Genomic DNA, 18,714 nt, shown 5'->3' on the forward strand with positions numbered 1-18,714 from the left:
CGCAAACCGGGAAGACCAAAAGCCCAATGGAAAGATCAAGTGGTGGGAGACACCACGGAACTTGGTGTCAGAGATTTTAGAATGAGCGCAGAAGATCCGCTTGGAACGCTATTCTACGTTCGTCTAGTGGAACAAATGTTCTGTCCTAGCCAATTCAAACAAAATAAACAAAAGTTAAGGCAAAATGTAGTGTTGCAAAATGCGTTGAGTAGCCATAACAAATTTTATGGAAATTTTGGCTGTAAAACTAATTTTGATGTAGAGTCAAAACCGGACAAAGGTTTGTCTTTAGAGAATTTTTCACTGAAATTGCGTCTTTAGTAAATATTAATTTGATTTTAGTTCTCAGAAGACATTTTATTGCAATTTTATGAAAAAAAAAAAAAAAATGAAAAATTTTGTTTTGAGAAAATATTTAATTAAAATTTTGTCGTTAGAAATTGTGTCGTCTTTAAAAATATTCGAGGGCCCTGCCTGAAGTTTTTTAGAGAACGTTGCTCTAAAATTTGATCTTTAGAAACAATTTTCTAAAATTTTGTTAAGATGAAATTTTGTCTTTAGAAAAATTTGTATTAAAATTTTGTTCTTAAAAAAAATAATATTTTATGTATCGTTTGAATTTTAGGCAGGTTTATCAGCAGATCTTCTCAAAATGTTGCATACCTTTTTCCACTGTGTGTCGGATTTTGATCGAAATCGGATTGTACAGGAATTGGTTTAGATTTAGTTATAGCTCCCATTTATGTATATGTTTTGCCAGATTTTCAATTGTAGGGTACGTGTAGGGTATTATATAGTCGGCTCTTACCGATGTTTGCCTTTCCTCTCTTGTTTTAACAACATTGAAACCTTAAAACCTAGACCAACCTATAAAAATGTATAGAAGCAACTTATAGCTGACCACTATGAGAGCGATGTAAAAAAAAAATAGGGAAAACCCCACCCTGGGCCTTTAGTGAAATGCAACATCAAAAATGACACCAACAACCAAACAATTTAGAGCACGTGACTCACAATTTAAAAGGGAAATTATAATGACCATGTAGCGCTGATTTATGACCTATTGGTTATTGCAGAGGCCAAAAAAGCCCACTCCCTTGGTTGACATTTGGAAAAGAGAGTACGAATAAATATTCCATTTTACTTTGAAGGGCACTTGGAGTAGTTCACTATGAATCAGAGTTAATATCAAAAACTTCGATGCCAAGTGCATCATCCTTCAAGCAGTATGGAATAAGAGGAAATCGTTTGCAACAAGGAATCTAATATGCACTCTCACGCTCACGCTCACGCAAACACACTTGTAAATGCTACTTACACATCTTAGCTTATAACGCTTGGTAATATTGTTTCACTTCCGGTGCAATTAATTCATAATTTACTTCGATTTCACTTGGGCGCTGCAAGCATTCTCCTCACTAAAGCACTGCCAATCTGTGCCCTCTACAGAAGGCTGAGGCAGGGTATTTGCAACACAAAAAAAAAAAAATCCAAATGCGACAAGTTCGTGACAAGAACAATTTCCTTAAATTTTTGTTTAATTTTAACCATCAGTAGTTTTGAATTAACTCACTCGCGTCCATGTCCTCGGTCGCCATGGAAAACACCACCGTTTGTCTCACCTCACCAAAAAAAAACTGTTTTTCCTTCAGTCCTCTTCTTCTTCTTACGCAGGGGGCTGATGAAATTGGGCTATTTGTGTGTTCTAAATAACATTTCCTTTCATTTCGATTTGCAAATCACTTTAACAATTTAGCAGCTATACTTTGGTCGTTCGACCACTCATCCGTCCAATGCTGAGGAGCGGTATTTTTTTACATTTCAATTTATGTCCGTGCTATTTGGAGTTGTTTTGTGTGCGGGCGAATTCATTAATCAAAAGCGGCTGTGCGTTATTTTGCAGAGCATGTCGTTTTGTGTGATTTTGTTATTTGCTTTGTGGCGATTTCTTCTACACTGGTGATTTGTTTTGATTTTGTTTGTTTTCTTTCGCGTTTCATTGCAATCGTTTTGTCGTTTTCTTTATTGTTTTTACTACGGCATGCATTTGTGCCTGCTAGGATAGCGAACAAAGTGTCATTTATGACAAATGTCAAAGTACAAACAACTGTCTGACACGCACTCGCCACTCTCTCTTGCACTCAGTCAGCTTGCACTTCTCTCACATTGATTCGGTCATTTTAAGGGGGTGCCGGTACGAAAGGAAGAACAGCTGATTCAGAATCAAACACCACTGCAGCTGATTTAATGCGAACAATCAGAACGCCGCTATGCCAAGCTTTGATTATTCTGTTAAAAATCGATAAAACACTCACCGTGTGGCTCAACCCCGCCAGAGCAAAGAGATAATGCACTGAACACTGTTCTCGCAGTACTAGTGAGGCGCATGGGTTCTCGACAGTGGAAGAGGCCAACAACTAAAACAAAAACGTACAAATTCATTCTCTCGTGTATAGCTTTAAGCTACAGCTTATTGGTCAGACCCCATGGCATTAAAAACACATGGAGTCTTTGTCCACCATATGCCGGAGTGAAAATGAATCAACTGGTCAAAGTAGCAAAGTCAACGATTTGATATCATCATTGTTGGCGTCATCGTCATCATGGCAATTGTCGTTAAATAAATTGTACTCGCATAAGTACCCTTGCCGGCACACTTGCTTCCCCCAATCATGTGGATAGACCCATTTAAATGTTAAAATTGTGGATTTGAGGAATGAAAAAAAAAAAAACAAGTAAGAGCGTGCTAAGTTCGGCCGGTCGAATCTTATATACCCTCCACCATTGATCGCATTTGTCGAGTTCTATCCGCGGTATCTCTTTTTAGACAAATAATAATAATTGAATAAGAACTGTTATCCTATTGGAGCTATATCAAGTTAAAGTCCGATTTGGACCATAATTGAATGCTGATTGACGTTGTAGAAGTCATTGTGTAATATTTCAGTTCATTCGGATAAAAATTGCGCCTTGTAAGGGCTCAAGAAGCAAAATCGGGAGATAGGTTTATATGGGAGCTGTATCAAGCTATTGATCGATTCAGACCATACTAGACACGTATATTGAAGGTGATGAGAGAAGGCCTTGTACAAAATTTCAGCCAAATCGGATGAGAATTGCGCCCTCTAGAGGTTCGAGAAGTCAAGATCCCAGATCGGTTTATATGGCAGCTATATCAGGTTCTATATCGATTTAGGCCATACTTAGCACAGTTATTGGAAGTCATAACAAAACACCTCATGCAAAATTTAAGCCAAATCGGATGAGAATTGCGCCATCACTTGGCTCAAGAAGTCAAGATCCAAGATCGGTTTATATGACAGCTATACCAGATTATGAACCGATTTGAATCATACTTTGCATAGTTGTTGAAAGTAATACCAAAACACTACGTGCAAAATTTTAGTTAAATCGGACGATAATTGCGCCCTCTAGAGGCTCAAGAAGTCAAGACCCAAGATCGGTTTATATGACAGCTATACAACATTTAAACCATACTTGGCACAATTGTTGGATATCATAACAAAATACGTCGTGCAAAATTTCATTCAAATCGGATAAGAATTGCGCACTCTAGAGGCTCAAGAAGTCAAGACCCAAGATCAGTTTATATGGCAGCTATATCAAAACATGGACCGATATGGCCCATTTACAATACCAACCGACCTACACTAATAAGAAGTATTTGTGCAAAATTTCAAGCGGCTAGCTCTACTCCTTCGGAAGTTAGCGTGCTTTCGAAAGACAGACGGACGGACAGACGGACGGACGGACAGACGGACGGACATGGCTAGATCGACATAAAATTTCGCGACGATCTAGAATATATATATTTTATGGGGTCTCAGACGAATATTTCGAGTAGTTACAAACAGAATGACGAAATTAGTATACCCCCCATCCTATGGTGGAGGGTATAAAAAAACACAAAATATTTAATAATTTGCACACTTCTATAAATCCAGTGTGTTCCATTGAGCAATCAGTAATGTCTGAATCAAGAGCATACATTTCTTTGTTAATAAGTAGTGAAGGATGGGGATGGATGCGTTCAATTTGTCATTCCGTTTGTAACATAGAGAGATATCCATTTTCGACACTACAAAGAATATCTAGCCATACCCCTCTCTCTGTCTGTGGTAATCACCTTACAGTCTTTAAAAATTAATATACAGTTGAACCTCGATTTCCCGGGCCTCTACTAACCGGTTACTCCGGTTAATCGGCATGATCTGCTTTTGGCCTTTGACCTCTATTAACCGTGGTTTACCTTCATTATCCGTGCTTCAACAAATCTTCCTCTTTTAAGCGTGCACACCTCTATTATGATGTAAAATTTTGGGATCCCCCTTTTTATTAAAATTGAGTATCAAATTACATAAAGTCTGTAATTAAAAGTTGACTGGTCAAGTTGTTTGTTCGAAAATGTCTCCAAAAACAAAATAAAAAACAGAGCAAGTTAAGTTCTTTCAATTAGGGAAAAATTATAACTGATTAAAGATCACAGTAAAAACATGTCCCTTGGTTTATTATCAGAACAAGTAAATTCGGCCGGGCCGAATCTTGGGAACCCACCACCACGGATTCTGCTAAAATGTAGGAGCTATATCTGGTTATAGATCGATTTGGGCCGCACTTGGCACAGTTGTTGATATGCATATCATAAAATTTCAGACAAGTCGGATAAAAATCGCGGCTTGTAGGGGCTCAAGAAGTCAAATAGGGAGATCGGTTTATATGGGAGCTATATCATATTCTTGACCGATTTGGACCATACTAGGCACAGTTGTTGGGAGTCGTAACAGAACACTATGTGCAAAATTTCAGCCAAATCGGATGAAAACTGACGCTTCCAGGCGCTCAAGAAGTCAAATCGGGAGATCGGTTTATATGGGAGTTATATCCAAATCTGAACCGATATGGCCCTTTTCCAATCCCCAACAACCTACATTAATTTTAAGTATCTGCGCATGATTTCAAGCGGCTAGATTTACGCGTTCGATCGCGATTTCGACAGACGGACGAACGGACAGAAACTGCCAGTTTTACTCAGAATATTGAGACGATCAAGAATATGTATAATTTATGGGGTCCTAGATAAATATTTCGAGGTGTTACAAACGGAAAGACTAGATTAGTATACCCCCATCCTATGGTGGTGGGTATAATAAATATAAAACAAGTAAAAGCGTGCTAAGTTCGGCCGGGCCGAATCTTATATACCCTCCACCATCGATCGCATTTGTCGAGTTCTTTTCCCGGCATCTCTTCTTAGGCAAAAAAGGATATAAGAAAAGAGTTGCTCTGCTATTAAAACGATATCAAGATATGGACCGGTTCGGACCACAATTAAATTATATGTTGGAGACCTGTGTAAAATTTCAGCCAATTCGTATAAGAATTGCGCCCATTGGGGCTCACGAAGTAAAATAGAGAGAACGATTTCTATGGGATCTGTATCGGGCTATAGACCGATTCAGGCCATAATGGTCATGAGAGGATCCGTCGTACAAAATTTCAGGCATATCGAATAATAATTGCGACCTCTAGGGGTCAAGAAGTCAAGATCCCAGATCGGTTTATATGGCAGCTATATCAGGTTATGAACCGATTTGAACCTTATTTGACACAGTTGTTGAAAGTAAAAATAAAATACGTCATGCAAAATTCCAGCCAAATCGGATAGGAATTGCGCACTCTAGAAGCTCAAGAAGTCAAATCCCCAGATCTGTTTATATCACAGCTATATCAGGTTAAGGACCGATTTCAACCATACTTGGCACAGTTGTTGGATATCATAACGAAATACTTCGTGCAAAAATTCATTCATATCGGATAAGAATTGTGCCCTCTAGAGGCTCAAGAAGTCAAGACCCAAGATCGGTTTATATGGCAGCTATATCAGGTTATGGACCGATTTAAACCATACTTGCCATAGTTGTTGGGTATCATAACAAAAGACGTCGTGCGAAATTCCATTCCATTCGGATAAGAATTGCGCCCCCTAGAGGCTCAAGAAGTCAAGACCCAAGATCGGTTTATATGGCAGATATATCAGGTTATGGACCGATTTGAACCATACTTGGCACAGATGTCGGATGTCATAACAAAACACGTCGTGCAAAATTTCATTCTGATCGGATAAGAATTGCGCAAGCTAGAGGCTCAAGAAGTCAAGACCCAAGATCGGTTTATATGGCAGCTATATCAGGTTATAGACCGATTTGAACTATACTTGGCGCAGTTGTTGGATATCATAACAAAACACGTCGTGCAAAATTTCATTCCAATCGGATTAGAATTGCGCACTCTAGAGGCTCAAAAAATCAAGACCCAAGATCGGTTTATATGGCAGCTATATCAAAACATGGACCGATATGGCCCATTTACAATACCAACCGACCTACACTAATAAGAAGTATTTGTGCAAAATTTCAAGCGGCTAGCTTTACTCCTTCGGAAGTTAGCGTGCTTTCGACAGACAGACGGACGGACGGACGGACGGACGGACGGACGGACGGACGGACGGACGGACAGACGGACGGACATGGCTAGATCGACATAAAATGTCACGACGATCAAGAATATATATACTTTATGGGGTCTCAGACGAATATTTCGAGTAGTTACAAACAGAATGACGAAATTAGTATACCCCCCATCTTATGGTGGAGGGTATAACAAGTAAAAGCGTGTTAAGTTCGGCCGGGCCGAATCTCATATACCCTCCACCATGCATTTGTCAGGTTCTATGCGCGGTATCTCTTTTAAGGCAAACAAAGAATATTGAATAAGAACTGTTTTGCTATTGGAGCTATATCACTTTATAGTCTAATTCGGACCATAAATGAATGCTGAACATTGTAGAAGTTATTGTGTAATATTTCAGTTCATTCGGATAAGAATTGCGCCTTGTAGGGGCTCAAGAGGCAAAATCGGGAGTCCGGTTTATATGGGAGCTGTATCAAGCTACTGATCGATTCAGACCATATTAGACACGTATGTTGAAGGTCATGAGAGAAGCCGTTGTACAAAATTTCTGCGAAATCGTATGATAATTGCGCCCTCTAGAGGCTCAAGAAGTCAAAATCCCAGATCGGTTTATATGCCAGCTACATCAGGTTATGTACCGATTTGCGCCATACTTAGCACAGTTATTGGAAGTCATAACAAACACCTCAAGCAAAATTTCAGCCAAACCGGATGAGAATTGCGCGCTCTATTGGCTCAAGAATTCAAAATCCAAGATCGGTTTATTTGACAGGTATACCAGATTATGAACCGATTTGAATCATACTTTACACAGTTGTTGGAAGTCATAACAAAACATTACGGGCAAAATTCGGACGAGAATTGTGCCCTCTAGAGGCTCAAGAAGTCAAGACACAAGATCGGTTTATATGGCAGTTATATCAAACATGGACCGATTTGGTCCATTTACAATCCCAATCGACCTACGCTAATAAGAAGTATTTGCTTTCGACCGAGCGAAATATGCTCGGCGTATCGACTTTTTCTTTCCCGAGACAAATTACGATCGTAAACCATGATGCAGTTTGTACTTACGGAACGGAATTGATCTTCGAAGATAATCTCGCTGTTAACGGATGCAAGAATTAGGCCCCATCATTGTGGTCAGCTGCTTTATCTTGGGACATTGTAACAACACAAGTTAAACGCAAAGTTTAGAAGAACCTGCGGTCCCTAGATAACTTAAAATTTGAATTATGCTGCTGTTATACCATCAAACATTGTAAAAACGTCTGGATGTCCAATTTATTACCTCTCAACGTAGATGGGGTGCGAAGATGATGTCCATCACATTCCATCATAAATTGGACATCCAGGAGTTATGGCAATGTTCTGTGCTATTTTATCAGATGTCACAATACATACGGCTAACCAAAGCGAAGAATAAGAGACTGATGGCCATTCCGAAGAATCAGACGACGGAAACTCAATAGACGAAGACATCTCCATTAGCTCCAGTAATAGAGAGGCATACAATGTAATTGGAATTTCTTCAAAATAATAGCAGTCCTGAAATGTCAGGGCCAAATATAGTGCAGATACATTGCAACAAGCTTATAAAAAAAAAACAAGTAAAAGCGTGCTAAGTTCGGCCGGGCCGAATCTTATATACCCTCCACCATGGATCGCATTTGTCGAGTTCTTTTCACGGCATCTCTTCTTAGGCAAAAACGCATATAAGAAAAGATTTGCTCTGCTATCAGAGCGATATCAAGATATGGTCCGGTTTGGACCACAATTAAATTATATGTTGGAGACCTGTGTAAAATGTCAGTCAATTCGAATAAGAATGGGCCCTTTGGGGGCTCAAGAAGTAAAATAGAGAGATCGATTTATATGGGAGCTGTATCGGGCTATAGACCGTTTCAGACCATAATAAACACGTATGTTGACGGTCATGAGAGAATCGGTCGTACAATATTTCAGGCAAATCGTATAATAATTGCGACCTCTACAGGCTCAAGAACTCAAGATCCCAGATCGGTTTATATGACAGCTATATCAGGTTATGAACCGATTTAAACCATACTTGCCATAGTTGTTGGGTATCATAACAAAACACGTCGGGCAAAAATTCATTCAAATCGGACAAGAATTGGGCCCTCCAGAGGCTCAAGAAGTCAAGACCCAAGATCGGTTTATATGGCAGCTATATCAGGTTATGAACCGATTTGAACCATTCTTGGCACAGATGTTGGATATCATAACAAAACACGTCGTGCGAAATTTCATTCCAATCGGATAAGAATTGCGCACTCTAGAGGCTCAAGAAGTCAAGACCCAAGATCGGTTTATATGGCAGCTATATCAGGTTATGAACCGATTTGAACCATACTTGGCACAGTTGTTGGATGTCATAACAAAACACGTCGTGCAAAATTTCATCCCAATCGGATAAGAATTGCGCACTTTAGAGGCTCAAGAAGTCAAGACCCAAGATCGGTTTATATGACAGCTATATCAAAACATGGACCGATATGGCCCATTTACAATACCAACCGACCTACACTAATAAGAAGTATTTGTGCAAAATTTCAAGCGGCTAGCTCTACTCCTTCGGAAGTTAGCGTGCTTTCGACAGACAGACGGACGGACGGACGGACGGACGGACGGACAGACGGACGGACATGGCTAGATCGACATAAAATGTCACGACGATCAAGAATATATATACTTTATGGGGTCTCAGACGAATATTTCGAGTAGTTACAAACAGAATGACGAAATTAGTATACCCCCCATCTTATGGTGGAGGGTATAACAAAAGCACATACAACCAGTAAGGTTGTATATTATATAGTCGGTCGGTGCCGACTATATAATACCCTACATCCCCTAGTGCATGTAGTACCTTTTATATGTAGAACTTATCTCGAAATCTAGTCAGACTTTAATTTGGATACCAATTGAAGTAGCATCGGATAAAAGATTATATGGTTGTTATATTGAAACCTGCGCCAATTTTAATGACACCTACTGGGACGTCAAATAGAGCATCTCACGCCCTAGATTGTAGAGATGTGATCAAAATTGTGGTTTTTACTGCCTTAAAAGTTCATATCCAATGAAATATACACATTGGAGCTATATCTAAATTAGGACTGATTTTAATGAAATTTTGCGCACGTATTGGAACGTCAATTTAAACGTCTCATGTAAAATCGGGCGAAAATTGTGGATTCTACAGCCTTAAAAGCACATATCGGATGAAAGATATATATGGTAGCTTTAGATTTATATACCTAAATCTAAACCGATTTCTATGAAATTTTGCACACATATGAAGACGTAAAATAAAGCACCTCATGCAAAATTTTTTAAATAACGCACCAAAATTGTGGCTTTTACAGTCTTAAAAAGCCAAATCGGATAAAAGATATATATGGGAGCTATATCCAAATCTGAACCGATTTTTATGAAATTTTTCAGATATATTAAGTGCAGTAACAAAACAGTCCGTGCCAAATTTTCAGCAGATCGGTTGAAAATTGTAGCTACTACGGTAATTTGAGTGCAAATCAGCGATACATATATATGGGAGCTATATCTAAATCTGGACCGATTTTTATGAAATTTTGCACACATATGGAGACGTCAAGTAAAACACCCTGTGCCAAATTTTGAAAAGATCGGCAAATTGTGGCTTCTACAACTTTAAACGACCATATCGGATGAAAGATATATATGGGAGTTATATCTAAATATGGACCGATTTTCATGAAATTTCCCACACATATGAGGACGTCAAATAAAACACCTCGTGCAAAATATTTTCAAGATCGGACTAAAACTCTGGCTTCTACAGCCATAAAAGTCCATGTCGGAAGAAAGATATATATGGGAGCTATATCTAAATGTGAACCGATTTTTATGGAATTTTACACACATATGTATACCTGAAATAAAATACCCAGTGCGAAGTTTTGTGAAGATCGGACGAAAATTGTGGCTTGTACAGCCTTAAAAAGCCATATCGGATGAAATATATATATTGGAGCTATATCTAAATCTGAACCGATTTTTTTCAAAATCGATAGCGTTTGTCCTTGGGCCAAAAAAGTGGCATGTGCAAAATTTCGTGACAATCGGACAACAAATACGACCTGGACTTTGATTACAAGAATACATGGACTCACAGACGGACAGACGGACATGGCTAAAATGGATCAGAAAGTGATTCTGAGTCGATCGGCATACTTATCAATGGGTCTAGCTCTTCACCTTCTTTGCGTTGCAAACAAATGCACAAATCTATAATACCCTGTACTACAGTGGTGGGGCAGGGTATAAATATATATTTTTTATACCCTCCACCATAGGATGGGGGGTATACTAATTTCGTCATTCTGTTTGTAACTACTCGCAATATTCGTCTGAGACCCCATAAAGTATATATATTCTTAATCGTCGCGACATTTTATGTCGATCTAGCGATGTCCGTCCGTCTGTCGAAAGCACGCTAACTTCCGAAGGAGTAAAGCTAGCCTCTTGAAATTTTGCACAAATACTTCTTATTAGTGTAGGTCGGTTGGTATTGTAAATAGGCCATATCGGTCCATGTTTCGATATAGCTGCCATATAAACCGATCTTGGGTCTTGACTTCTTGAGCCTCTAGAGTGCGCAATTCTTATCCGATTGGAATGAACGTTTGCACGACGTGTTTTGTCATGATATCCAACAGTTATGCCAAGTATGGTTCAAATCGGTCCATAACCTGATATAGCTGCCATATAAACCGATCTTGGGTCTTGATTTCTTGAGCCTCTAGAGGGCGCAATTCTTATCCGATTGGAATGAAATTTTGCACGACCTGTTTTGTTACAATATTCAATAATGGTGCCAAGTATGGTTCAAATCGGATGATAACCTGATAAAGCTGTCATATAAACCGATCATGGGTCTTGATTTCTTGAGCCTCTAGAGGGCGTAATTCTTATCCGATTTGAATGAAATTTTGCACGACGTGTTTTGTTACGATATTCAACAACTGTGCTAAGTATGGTTCAAATCGATTCATAACCTGATATAGCTGTCATATAAACCGATCTTGGGTCTTGACTTCTTAAACCTCAATTGCGCAATTTTTATCCGATTTGAATGAATTTTGCACGGCGTGTTTTGTTATGATATCCAACAACTGTGCCAAGTGTGGTTCAAATAGGTTCATAACCTGATATAGCTGTCATATAAACGGATCTGGGGACTTGTTTTAAATTATTATTTTTGATCCAATTTTGATAAAATTTGGAACAGGTTTTTTTAAACCCCTCGACATCCGTGCCTATAATGACCCAGATTCACCCACTATGAATAGTATAGCTGTCATGTATGAGGTTGCTTTATATATTTCGGGATTGCACAACCCTTGTGATGCAATCTGCCAAATGACAGATCTATTGTAAAGCTTGAAATTTTTGAGGTTATATGTATTCAGAACGTTTTGACATACGAGCCGTATTTGTGTTGTTTACAGTAACTTAAAAGATTAATTTCGCTCAAAAAATGGAACTAAGTCGTGAACATTTTCGTATGATTATTTTTTACAACTTTCGACGTGGATTAACTCAACAATAGGGCATCGGTGAACTTACTTAAATTTTTGGTGATTAAGCTCCCTCAAGGTCCTGTGTTTACCGATGGTATGGCGTATTCAACCGTGGTTGTAGTTCACTCAAAGACGAATTTCGTGCAAAATCAGTTGTTGTTCCAAAAACCATTGATGCTATGTGCCAACTGATATTGCAAGATCGTCATGTGACCTATCGTGGGATTGAGACAACCTTAGGCATTAGTGCCAGGACAAGCATATGTTCAATATTGCATGAACACTTGACCGTCAAAAAATTTGTTCCCGTTGTATCCCACACAATTTCTCAATCGATTGGTCGAAAGAAATGCTTCAAAAGTACAAACAACTGCATTTTTGAGCACTCAAAACATCGATTTGATGAATGACTTCTATTTATTCCCGTAAGTAAAAAATAAAATCAACCTGAAGAAGCGGTTGGTGTGGTCAGAATGCATGTTTTGGAGATACCTCAATCAGAGTGGCAAAAGTGCTTCGAGAATTGGTTCAAACGCATGCAAATGTGTATAGATCTTAATGGGGAATATTTTGAAAAAACAATAAAGCGATTTTAAATGATTAATATTTCTTTTTATTTTCTAATTCTAAAATATAAACCCTCGTATAACGTGCCCTACGTCCCCGTCCTAGAACTTTGTTATTTTATTGAAATCGTTCAATATTTTGTTATATGGAGTGTCGAAATTGGACATTTGTCTGTTTCGTGTAGGTTTTAGTGAAACAATCTTCCTTCTTAAATCACTGTTTAATTTTGTATTTCAAATTTCAACAAAATCGTTTAATATATAAAGCTTTTATGAGCTTCACACACTTAATCGGCACATCAGTCTATATGACAGCTATATCTAAATACAGTCCGATCTTTACCACATTTGGCTGGGATGGCGGGCGGCCTAAAACTACTTACTGTTTCAAATTTCAGCGAAATCGAATAAAATATAAAGCTTTTATTCACCTCAAACCCTTTATCGGGAGATCGGTCTGTATTGCAGCTATATCTAAATATAGTCCGATCCGAACCTTATTTGGGCCCTATGTTAGGAGGTGCAAAACTTCTTACTGTTTCAAATTTCAGCAAAATCGGTAAAAAAACCAGTAATCGGTAAAAAAAACCAGTAGACAAAAGTCGTGTGGAGCCGACTATAAAATACCCTACACCTACACTACAATTATAAATTCGGGCAATACTTAAATATATAAGTATATGAGAGCTAAATCTGAACCGACTATTAAACAGATCGTTTGAACATTGTTGTTATTACGGCCATATAAATGCAAATCTGGCGATTAATATGTATGGGTGCTACATCCAAATCTGAACCGATTTTGATGAACTCTCGCACATATGTTACGATCAGTAATAAAACAATCCGTGCCAATTTTTGTGCAGATCGGTTGAAAATTGTAGCTACTGCGGCTATTTAAGTGCAAATCGGGCGATACATATATATGGGAGCTATATCTAAATCTGAAACGATTTTGACGAAAACTGGCAGATATGTTAAGATCAGTAACAAAACAATATACGTCAAAGTTTGTGCAGATTACGGCCATTTAAGTGCAAATCGGGCGATATATATATGGGAGCTATATCTAAACCTGAACCGATTTTGATGAAATTTTGCAAATATGTTAATCCGTACTTAAGTGCAAATCGGACGGTACATATATATGGGAGCTATATCTAAATCTGTACCGATTTTAATCAAAATCAAAGCGTTCATCCTTGGACCAAAAAAGTGATATGTGCAAAATTTCGTGATGATTGGACAACAAATACGACCTGCACTTTGATTACAAGAATATATGGACTCATAGACGGACAGACGGACATGGCTTACTTATCAATGGGTCTAGCTTTTCTCCTTCTTAGCGTTGCAAATAAATGCACAAATCTATAATACCCTGTACCACAGAGGTGGTGTATAGTATAATAAAACTGTTATGGGCTTCAGACTCTTAATCAGGAGATCGGTCTATATGTCAGCTATATATAAATACAGTCCGATTTGAGATACAGGGCGTCAGGGTGAGATACAGAGCATCAAAGTTAACATCTTTCCGCTTCTCCAACCTTCTTGTAGCTTTAACTTTTGATCTTGAATAAGACTCAAATTCATGTGTTGTGCAGGTTGGTTCTTGATAAATAGCAGAAACGAACATTTTGGCCTATTTGCTACATTTTCTTAGAACTCAGTGATTGAACTAAATTACGCCTATAAAAGGTTAAGTAATACGACACGGACATTTCAATGGTTCATAGCTTGTTTTTCCTAAGGATGCTTATAGCCTTTTAAATCTTGCTTCATGTTATGATTTTAGGTTCGTTTGCCTTGACGCGAAGAGAGAAACTGATTACAACATTTAAAATGCGACATTGGCAATTTGAAGATACCAGATAGCGCTGTGTTATGGGAATATATGACCCTCTACGGCGGTTATCGCTTGATATCGATAGCCATCTAGTACATGTTTTGAAGCATGTATTTTTAGCCTTTTAGTACATGTTATTGATTTCCGGTACGTTCTTTTGGTCATAGTATTCCTGCACTCTTCTCTCTCGAGCACCTTATACTCGTAATCTGAAGCACATTATGAACTTGCTTATGAAAATGCAGAATGACCTTTCTATCTTTAGTGGCTACATTTTAATTAAAATCCCTTGTAACAACTTCCGTGATAGACGTAATTTCACATTTTGACACACCTCATGCAATTTAACACAAAACGCACTCTCATGGATGATAGATAGGCTTGTGTGAGTGCATTTGCAGTGCACCATTCAAGTGATGGATGTGTTCTTCACACGCCACCAGCGGCATCACAATTCCTTTTTCCACCATTCAGTTTTCTATCTGGACAGCCATTTCAATGGCTAAAAATTGATTTTCCAACAGGAATAGTTGGACACATACACTTCCTGTTTAAATCCCGCACTAAACCAGTCGATTGGTACATAGACTGCAAAAAGTATAACCTGCCACCGCCATCAACAGTTTTATAATTTTGAGCTTGCCACGTCTGTTGTTGAGCGAGACGTTGTTTGGCCAACACCCACGAAAAATGTAATTAAATTTCAAAATCAGTAATGCTTTCAACTGAAGACGAAACCAAACAAAAAATTATATCATTCACTGCTAACCACCGAAATTCGTGTGATTGACTCGAGTCACTTTGGCGGATGTGAAGCCTTGGCTTCGACAGCCTGGTAGCCGAATGAAAATGTTGATGTTTTTCGGCGAAGCTTTCAAAAACACACACTCACCCGTGTACGCATAGTTATCGCCCGTAGTCAATTGCGGCATTACTATGGAAAATATAACATGGAATGAATGGTGGTGAATAATTCCTGATGCCATCCCAGACCCAAAACCGCATAAAAATGGTTGTGGTGCAGTGATGAAGTTTCCGGAACATTTCACAGGTGACACAATATCTGCGAAACTCATTCCTTGTCGGCAACTGTTTTCGTGAATTTGGTTAACCGAAATGGCAATATTTTTTTTTTTCATGGATAACGTTGTGCTCCGAAAGAAATTTATTACAAAGAATTATGTACATGGAACGATAGCTGTGATCACCGTTATACTTTGAAGAATTTTATCTATAGAAGGACTAAGCATCAGTTGGTCCTCCAAACTCAAAAGGTAGCTCTAAATTATTTTGGGTTTGTGAACTAAAAAAAAGCCAGTAGGTAAAGGCAAAAGTCGGGCGGAGCCGACTATATAATACCCTACACCGCCGAGTCTACGTACTATTTTTTAAACATGGAACCTTTGTTAAAATCTAGTCAGACTTTAAATTTGCATACCTATTGAAATATTGAATTGATAGAACCTAAAATGTGGCTGCTACAGACTTAAAAACCATATCGGATGAAAGATGTTCTATCTAAATCTTTGATGAAATTTAGCACACGTACTAGGGCTTTAAAAAACACCTGACGGTAAATTTTTGAGGATCGAACCAAAATGGCAGCTTCTATAGCCTTAAAAGGCCATATCGGTTGAAAGATATATATGGAAGCTATATCGAAATCTGAACCAATTTTTATAAAATTTTGCACACGTACCGGAACCTCATATAAAACATGTCATGCTAATTTTGTTGCGACTACGGCCTTCATAGGCCACATCAGATGAAGGATATATTTCCTGAGCTATATCTGAATCCGCTCCGCTGCGCCTTCTTTTACTTTATATGGAACAAAAACAACTTTTGAATATTTATTTTCGACAATTAGAGAGCTTTTAGTGAAATACCATGCTACGAAAAAAGAATATCGCTTGACTTACAGTTTAACAATATAAGTGCCTTTATCTGAAACCCATATGATCTACGAATTTATGTTTGGATGTTAGATGTACTCCATTCAAAAAAGATGTTATTTCAGGCCGATATTCTCACGATGTCCGATTTAGGGGTGTTTCCGGGTGTGAGGTGGTCCTCCAGACACTTGGCCCTGAAAAAAATATCAGCATCGTGCCCCATACTACCATTGGTTTAAGGATAGTTTATAGGATTAGGCGTCCCCCAAACACTTGGCCCCAAAATTGATTTTCAAATTAGTTTTCTAATCTCAAATACCTTTCATTTGAGCCACATATTGGCATCGTCGGTAAATTTTTACGCTTTGGGGCTTGCTTTAGGGAAGGGGAGTAGCCCCAAATCCATGGTCCCACATTTTGATATTCGTATTCTACTCCCAAATACCATATTGCGGCGGTTAGTAAATAATTGCTGTTTGTGAGGTATTTTGGGAAAGGGGTAGAACCTCAGAAAACTGGTCCCGAAAGTGGGTATCGATTTCGTGCTCTAACCCCTCTCATTTGAGCCCCACATTGACATGGTCGGTTAGTATGCCCGATTAAGGGGATTTTGGGGAGTGGGTGGTCACCGAAACACTTAGCCCTGAAAATATATCAGCATTCTCTATTCTCATATATATATATATATAATTTATTTGAACCCCATATTGCCTAATGGCCTCGAAATTGGATATCAAATTCGTTTTCTAATCTTATACCCCTTATTGCGAAAGTCAGCCAATATATGTGGTTTGGGGTATGAGCCCTAAAAACTATCAATATCAAGCTCCACTGTCTTGAAGACCAAATTGTCTTGGTGAGCAAATACGTCTTATTTGGGGGTTGTTATGGTAGTGTGACGTCCCGTAGACAGTTGGTCCCGAATGTTGATATCAGATTTGTGGTCTACTCCCAAATACCTTTCATTTGAGCCCCATATTTCCATAGTCGGCATGACCGATTTGGGGGGTGTTTTGCCATGGGCAGTAAATATGTTCGATTTAGGGTTGTTTTGGGGGTTGAGTTGGTCGTCCAAACACTTGGTCTGACTATTGGATATCAGATACGTTTTCTAATCTTAAATATCTTTCATTTGAGTCCCATATTGTCGTGATTGGTCCAAATATATGTTTGGTAGGTTTTAGGATGGGGTAAAAAAGCAAATTTTTATTTTCAGAATACTTTATGAGAGCACACAAGATTTCGCTTAAATCGCACTACTCATCTTCGAGATCTGGCGTTTCTGAAAATTAGGGTAAGGGTGAGGGTCCGCCTCCCTTCAGATATCAAAAAATGTAGTACCCTATTTTCACCACGGGGTCATTATGCACCATCTGTCAAGATTTCAAGAAAATCGGTTCAGCCGTTTCTGAGTCTATAAGGACCACACAAACATACTAACAAACAAACAAAGAAATAAACCTACTACAAACAAACACAAAATGATTTTTATATATAAGAAGAAAAAGATTTTGTTGAAATTTGAAATACAAAATTTAACAGTGACTTATATTTCAATATCCGTGTCGAATTTGGGTGTATAAGTTATCAAATTTCACCGGATTGTGGCGAAAGGGGGTTTTCATATATACCCGAAGTTGTGGGTATCCAAAGTTCGGCCCCGGCGAACTTAATGCCTTTTTACTTGTTGTATATAAGACTAGTTGAGCCCGGCCAGCTCTGCTGCGCCCGATGATGCTATGTTGGAGAGGAGTACTCTAAATTTCGAAATTTCTAGCTGATTTCAATTGAAAATTTATTCTAATTTACCTGGGGATTTTTGTACACAAAAATACCTATTATTTTAACCCCACATTGCATTGACCTTTCATTGAAGATCCATATTGCCATGGTCGGTAAATATCCGATTAAAGAGGTTTTTTGGGGGTGGGGTGACACACGAAACACTTTGTGTCACAATTGGATATCAGATTCCTTTTCTACTCTCAAATTTAATTCCTACTCTACTAGGAGTAGTAGAAGTGTATTCAAATCTAAGATTCTCAAATTTAATTCCCATATTGTAGATATTGGTCTACAAATACATTTGGCGGGTTTTGGGTGATGACGGCCGCTCTGCTGCACCCGATTATGCTATGTTGGAAAAAAGTACTCTTAATTTGGAAATTTTTGTCTAATTTCAGTTGAAAATGTATTCCAATTTTCCTGTGGATATTTCTACACTCAAATACCTCTTATTTAAACCCCAATAAGTTAAAGTCCGGTTTAAGGGTGTGGTGGGTCCCCAGAGATTGGGTCTCAAATTTCAATTTTGTGTTCTATTTCCA

General features: G+C 38.4%; 1 protein-coding gene across 6 annotated transcripts in view; it reads right to left on the reverse strand.

The window, feature by feature from the left end:
* Window positions 1-18,714, reverse strand: part of LOC106091098 (protein cappuccino) — a 321,527-nt gene that overhangs the window by 239,848 nt on the left and 62,965 nt on the right. The window contains exon 1 of one of the 6 annotated variants that reach the window (XM_013257526.2): window positions 2,316-2,379. The exons of 3 other annotated variants lie outside the window; for them this stretch is intronic. The gene's annotated coding sequence lies outside the window, so the exon portion shown is untranslated. 2 more of the 6 variants (XM_013257523.2, XM_013257522.2) reach the window with 2 other exon arrangements.

This window comes from Stomoxys calcitrans, chromosome 3, assembly GCF_963082655.1.
Source record: "Stomoxys calcitrans chromosome 3, idStoCalc2.1, whole genome shotgun sequence".
NCBI lineage: Eukaryota > Metazoa > Arthropoda > Insecta > Diptera > Muscidae > Stomoxys > Stomoxys calcitrans.